We start from the raw sequence: 6758 nt of genomic DNA, 5'->3' as shown, positions 1-6758 counted from the left end.
TTAAATAACGGCCTAATAGATTAGGTCATTAATTGAATGGTTAGAGCTTTTTCATAGTTGCTCCAACAATTCTTTATAAATGTCACACTACACACTTTTAATTTTTTCCTGTTTCCATTTTGGAAACTCACATTTCACTGTTTCTACAGTCACGAGAAACGACTGAGAGGTGATTTCTCAGCTGGTCCAAAGGCAGCAGCTCGGCTGCTAACAACACTTAGACATCAGCCCTATTCTTGCTCCCCTTCAGTTTATTCCAGTGAAATTCAAAAGTAACAAAAAATGTAATCAATATCACATAAAGCCCCAAAAGGCCAGGGCACTGTGTATACAGCAGTAGCTACTAAACTTTGGAACAGGCCTATTCGATCGCCTGAATCTGTGGTTTCTGTGCTGAAAACTCATTTCTGTTTGCACTTCTTTAACCTTTTCCCCAGTTTTTTGTAGCTGCTTGTTCTAATATGTGTGCAGGAATGAACCAAAACCATGTGTTTGTACGTTTGAACATGTACAAGACAACCTATTATTAATATCTGTACAATTTTCAACTACTGGTTAGAGCTAAACTTCCTACAAGTTGTGCAGCTGTTTTCCAGAAGTGGAATGATTGTACAGCATATGTCTTTAATGACTTTAAAAAACAAGAATTGGTCACACAAGTTTGAGTTTATTTTAGACTTTTTCTAATCCACACAGGATCACATATATACACTGAACAAAATTATAAACGCAACACTTTTGTTTTCGCTGAGCTGAACTCAAACAATTTTTCTACATACACAAAGGACCCATGACTCTCAAATATTCTTCACAAATCTGTCTACATGTGTATTAGTGAGAACTTCTCCTTTGCTGAGATAATCCATCCCACCTCACAGGTGTGGCATATCAAGGGGCTGATTTGACAGCATGAATATTGCACAGGTGTGCCTTAGACAATAAAAGGCCACCCTGAAATGTGCAGTTTGATCAAACAGCACAGTGCCACAGATGTCACAACCTTTGAGGGAACGTGCAGTTGCATGCTGACTGCAGGAATGTCTACCAGAGCTGTTGAGCCCGTGAAATGAATGTTCATTTCTCTACCATAAGCCGTCTCCAAAGGTGTTTTACAGAAATTTGGCAGTACATCCAACCAGCCTCACAACCGCAGACCACGTGTAACCACACCAGCCCAGGACCTCCACATCGCCTGAGACCAGCCACCCACACAGCTGCAGCAACAATCGGTTTGCATAACCAAAGAATTTCTGCACAAACTGTCAGAAACCGTCTCAGGGAAGCTCATCTGCATGCTCGTCGCCCTCATCGGGGTCTGGACCTGACCGTAGTTCGTCGTTGTAACCGACTTGGGTGGGCAAACACTCACATTTGATGGCGTTTGGCGCGTTGGTGAGGCGTTCTGTTCACAGATGAGTCCCGGTTTTCACTGTTTAGGGCAGATGGCAGACAGCGTGTGTGGCGTCGTGTGGGTGAGCGGTTTGCTCATGTCAACGTTGTGGATCGAGTGGCCCATGGTGGCGGTGGGGTTCTGGTACGGGCAGGCGTATGTTATGAACAACAGGTGCATTTTATTGATGGCATTTTGAATGCACAGAGGTACCGTGATGAGATCCTGAGGCCCATTGTTGTGCCATTCATCCACGACCATCACCTCATGTTGCAGCATGATGATGCACGGCCCCATGATGATGATGCACGGCCCCATGATGATGATGCACGGCCCCATGATGATGATGCACGGCCCCATATTGGAAGGTTCTTGCATGGCCAGCATACTCACCAGACATGTCACCCATTGAGCATGTTTGGGATGCTCTGGATCGGCGTGTACGACAGCGTGTTCCAGTTCCTGCCAATATTTAGCAACTTCGCACAGCTATTGAAGAGGAGTGGACAGGCCACAGGCCACGATCAACAACCTGATCAACTCTATGCGACGGAGATGTGTTGCCCCGCGTGAGGCAAATGGTGGCACAACTGTGCACATTTCAGGGTGGCCTTTTATTGTGGGCAGTCTAAGGCACACCTGTGCAATATTCATGCTGTCTAATCAGCCCCTTGATATGCCACACCTGTGAGGTGGGAAGGATTATCTTGGTAAAGGAAAAGTGCTCACTAACACAGATTTATAAAGATTTGAGAACAATATTTGAGAGTCTTGGGTCTTTTGTGTATGTAGAAAAAATTTCAGATGTTTGAGTTCAGCTGATGAAAATGGGAGCGAAAACAAAAGCGCTGCGTTTCGAAGTGCACACGGTGATGACTGTCTTTTTTAAGTGAACATAAAGTAAACAGCCAACCTCATAAAGAAAGTTGCATTCTGCGTATAAACAAATAGCTAGCCGATTGCACACACAGTTGTTCGCGACGCCACTCGTTGTGTATTAATCTACACACCCCCGGTTTGCGGGTCGTTGTTGGTTTCATTCATTTTAATGGTGAGCTGGTCGTTAACGGGCGCTCGCTCGCTCGTCTCATCAGCTGTGTTGTATTTTTCTTTTTATAACCATCAGGGGAAATGTTGTGCTGAGCATGCACGCTTTTCCACTCTGCTTTGTTTCCAAATTACATATTAACACGCTCTCACACCTGGAAGCTGTGCGGCGACTGCTGGCTGCTGTTGGATGCAGAGCAGTCACGTGACTTCTCACAGCGGTTGCTTGAAGCGGATGCTGAGTTACTTGTTCACTTTTCCTGATGGATTTTTACTCACACACACACACACACACGTGAATTTAAACCAGTGACCTTCTACCTACAAACCCAGTTTGATAACTTTTTACGGCTCAGCTGAGAACACTACACAGAGATGCCGAATCAGACAGGCCCGCAGAACTTCTAAATGTTAACCTTTGTTGAAACACTCAAGGTGCCTACTGTACTTTGTTGCAGCCACGGGGGGTTATAGATGAGCGCAGTTCTGCATATGGCCATCATTCACAGCCCGAGGCTCCCCCTGAGTGTGTGTCTGGAGTGTGTGTAACAAATGGAGCTGAGCAGCGAAGGTATTAATGTGAGGGAACAAGCCATGTAGTGGAAGTACAGCGGGAAGTCACTTTCTCTCCCATCTGGTCCCTAACAAGATGGAGAGGAGAAGGCAGATGTGAGTGGTGGTCTGCACCTCCGCTGGTTGGATTAGCACTTCTGATGGGAGAGAAGAGAGCAGGACGTTCCTTGGCACAAGCTGTCATTTCCTCTCCTTTCTTTTCCCCGTCTCTCCATCCCTTCCCTCATACATCTCCTCGCCTCCTCTGTGATCACTGCTCTCTGCCCCTCGCTCTGCTGCGAGTGTGAGAAGGGAGACTCAAAATGAGAATAAATGAGGTGTGGGGAAGGTGCGCGGGCAGCGTGCCTGTTTGTGCGCGCACGTGTGTGTCTGTGCATGCATGTACCTGCACTCGAGCGAGTTCAGATCTCTTCCTCTGTTGCAATGTCTAGCGGTGGAGCCAAAAGACCGTCCGGGGACTCTTCATCCACTTGCTGCTGAGCGCCCCAGGGGATGGATTGAGCCTTGCAGGCTAGGATATTATCAATACAGCCCCTCCAGGCAGCCTGGGAGACAGGAGACGGAGCCACTGACTCACACTGCCTATTAGTCTACTGCTGAGCATCAGTGTAAGGGGGAACAGCTGGTTTGACTGGAGCGTCTGCCAACTAGTCCTCCATCTTTGCCTCATCTTTACCTGCTCAAAGTTTATTTCAAAGGCTGCCTCAGTCTCGTCTTTTCACTCTGTTTGCGAACTTTTTTCTTCAGCCTTCGTTGTCAATTGACTTATTTTCAGCTTCAAAGATTGCTTCATAATCTTATTCCACTCTTTTCTTGTTCGGTCCCGTGTCTTTGATGGTGCTGAGGTACACCGACACTTACAGTGTGCTGCCCACTCCTGTAATTACACTAGTCCTCCCCCTTTTAAGAGCCTTGTTCCAAAGGAAATGCTTTTTCTTTTTTGTGTGCAGTCTCGTGTCAGTGTCACTGCCCCTGTATTTTAAATCTCCATCTCCACTTTGTTTCAGAGTTGCTTTATATTCCATTTGTGTAATGAGGAGGCTGACCTTGTATTTTACTTGTGAAAATTGCAAATGGTTGAGACCATCCGGGTGCTGAATGAATGCCAAAGAAATGATATTTCTATGGTTTCCTGTAATTTTCCTCCCATTCTACACTCTTACTGTGAATACTACGCTTTGTCTGCTCAATAATCTTCTACTTTAATTTTAAATTGAAAGAAAAAGCATAACCTTGATCTAAATGCATAACCACAGATACATCGCTGAGACCCCTCAATGATTTGAGGTTAATGGATGCATGACTTGCTACGGCACTTTCCAATATTCAACTTTAAACTTCACCTCTTGGCTTTTGACTAACAGGTAGCAGCAAATCATTCTAATTCTTCACTTTACCCCCCTGATGAGTCACGGGGAGCCCTCTCTGGCCTGTCTGCTTGCAGCTCCTGCGCAGTGGAAACTGCAGAAACCTTTGACAGAAACCACAACTTAGTCTCTGGAGCCAGCAACCGTTCTGAATCCCTCTCAAATGACTTAAAAAGCCATCAGCGTGACCTCATTCTATGTCAAAAAAGAAAAAAAAGAATTTATTTGGTGACCCTGCTAACCTCTTATAGCTGGAAGCTTCTTTTTTCCCCTCCACTGTCTGCAATCCCTTTATCTTTTCTGACTCCACATCGCTTGTCTGACTGTCTTTGCTACAGGTCCTCGTGTTTCATTTTGTTCCAGCCATTATCCCGCACCAATAAGCCGGACACAGGTCACCGGTGTTAACGACCTCTCCTGTGACTTTTTCCGGGGGTATCTAGGACCATTCTGTGAAAGCAAACGTCTAGTCTAGTCTGGTAAATATCCCAGAGTGACTCACAAAAAGCTTTTCTCCCATAGATCAAGACTGCCACAATTAGCTTCATAAATCTTAGGTGTGGAGTCACATCATGGACCTTATTTGTTCTCCCTTTTTGGATGTGTAATATTAGACTTCCTAAACTTAATCTGAAATTTGTGTGCATGCATTTATGTGTAGGCATGTTTCTCTGTGTGTGTCTCTATTGTGTATTTAGGCAACTGGGTGTTTGTGTTTCACTGGCAGAATAGTAATTCGGCATGAAATCACTTTAGTAATCATAGCTGTTATTTTGCTCCCATTATGTCTCAGAAAGCCCCGTCTTTTGAAGATGACATTTTAAATATATGTACCCAAAGGAAGACATGCACCACTCAAGGTCCCTCAAACTTCTGTTTCCTTTCACCGGCGTCGCAGCTGCTTAAAATACTTTTGAAGTTAAGGTGGTACATCAAAGTGTGTTACGTAAATGGATAACTAAAAAAACGTTCTTTCAAATGTAAGACTGACGTTAATTAGCTTAGGTACTCAATGGGAGCAAATTGTTCTAGAGTATCTGCAGCTTTTCAGCAACTGAACAAGCTCAGTTTTCAATAATTAGCTGTGCATTCTCACAGCCTCTGCAACTGGAAAATAATTGGCTTCTCAAACTGCTGGTGTGTCTGCGTCTCACGGCTTCAACAGCTTCATCCTTGAACTCCGTGCTTTGTCTACGCAACGTCAGGAGAACGCTAATTGACATCATCACCGGGAAACGACGTGTACGTGGAACACCTAAGAACTTACATATAATTACATAAAACATTGGAAAATCATCTACATGTAGGCTTCTTATACTAATCAAAAACGGGTGTCTGACTGACAGCGGCTTTCTTTCGGGTTTACGTTCTTTTAGTCGTAAACACAAATAAGTAGATTCAACACAGCTTTGTAGGTACCCGAGTAAAAACACACCAGCACTTGAGTTTCCATTTTATGGTACACCAACTGTACTACATCTTTTAGGTAAATATTGTTATTTACACTTAAGATCCACTTTGGTAGGTACACCTGTTCAACTACTCATCAACGCGATAACCAAATCAGCCAATCACATGGCAGCAACTCTTAGACACAGATATGATTAAAACGACCGGCCCAAGTTCAAACTGAGCATCGGAAAGTGGGAGAAAACGCATTTAAGTGACTTTGAATGGGTGTAGCTGTTGGTGCCAGATGGGCTGGTGTGATTATTTTTAGAAACTGCTGATCTGCTGGGATTTTTGCACACAGTCGTCTCTGGGGTTTACTGACAATGGTCTGAAAAAGAAAATATCCAGTGAGCAGCAGCTCTCTGTGTACCTTGTGATGTCAGAGATCAGAGGAGAATGGCCAGACTGTAACAGGAAGGCAACAGTAACTCAAATAACCTCTTGCTGAAGCCAAGGTATGCAGAAGAGCATCTCTGAATGCGTAACCTTTGGACAGCAGCAGAAGACCATACTGGGTTCCACTCCTGTCAACAAATCAGACTGATAAATCTTGATTTCTGCTGCAATGTTCAGATCGTAGGACAAGAATTTGGCATTATTAAAGAAAAAGCAGGTCAAAGCCTGGAGTAACAAGATGCACCAAACAAAGAGACTGTACCAGTGAGTGTATTTTTAATGTTGCAAATATCTATATTACTACCCGCAGTATTAGCAAAAGATGGTGATGTACTGCCTTAAAATTTGTGCAGTGTAACTGTGGTGAGAATAAGGCACGGCGGGACCACAGATCAACATTCAGAGCCAAACCCCACACACCTGAGTCCCCGTGTTTTAACTCGGCAGGCGTGATTACGGATGCCGTGCAGGTGCGTCCGCCCTCCCTGCACGGCAACGCAGACCACGCCCCACTACACACCCCCCATCGCCCG

The 6758-nt window shown here is 44.8% G+C and overlaps 1 pseudogene; it reads right to left on the bottom strand.

Annotated features, from left to right (window-relative positions):
- Nucleotides 1-923: 923 nt before the first annotated feature.
- LOC146372625 (uncharacterized) lies at nucleotides 924-5548 on the bottom strand (annotated as a pseudogene).
- Between the last annotated feature and the right edge of the window lie 1210 nt (nucleotides 5549-6758).

The sequence above is a fragment of the Perissodus microlepis genome, chromosome 15 (assembly GCF_051167445.1).
Source record: "Perissodus microlepis isolate ML-2025 ecotype Zambia chromosome 15, ASM5116744v1, whole genome shotgun sequence".
NCBI classification, from domain to species: domain Eukaryota; kingdom Metazoa; phylum Chordata; class Actinopteri; order Cichliformes; family Cichlidae; genus Perissodus; species Perissodus microlepis.
The sequence above is the reverse complement of the archived record's forward strand: the minus strand, read 5'-3'. Positions and strand labels throughout refer to the sequence as shown.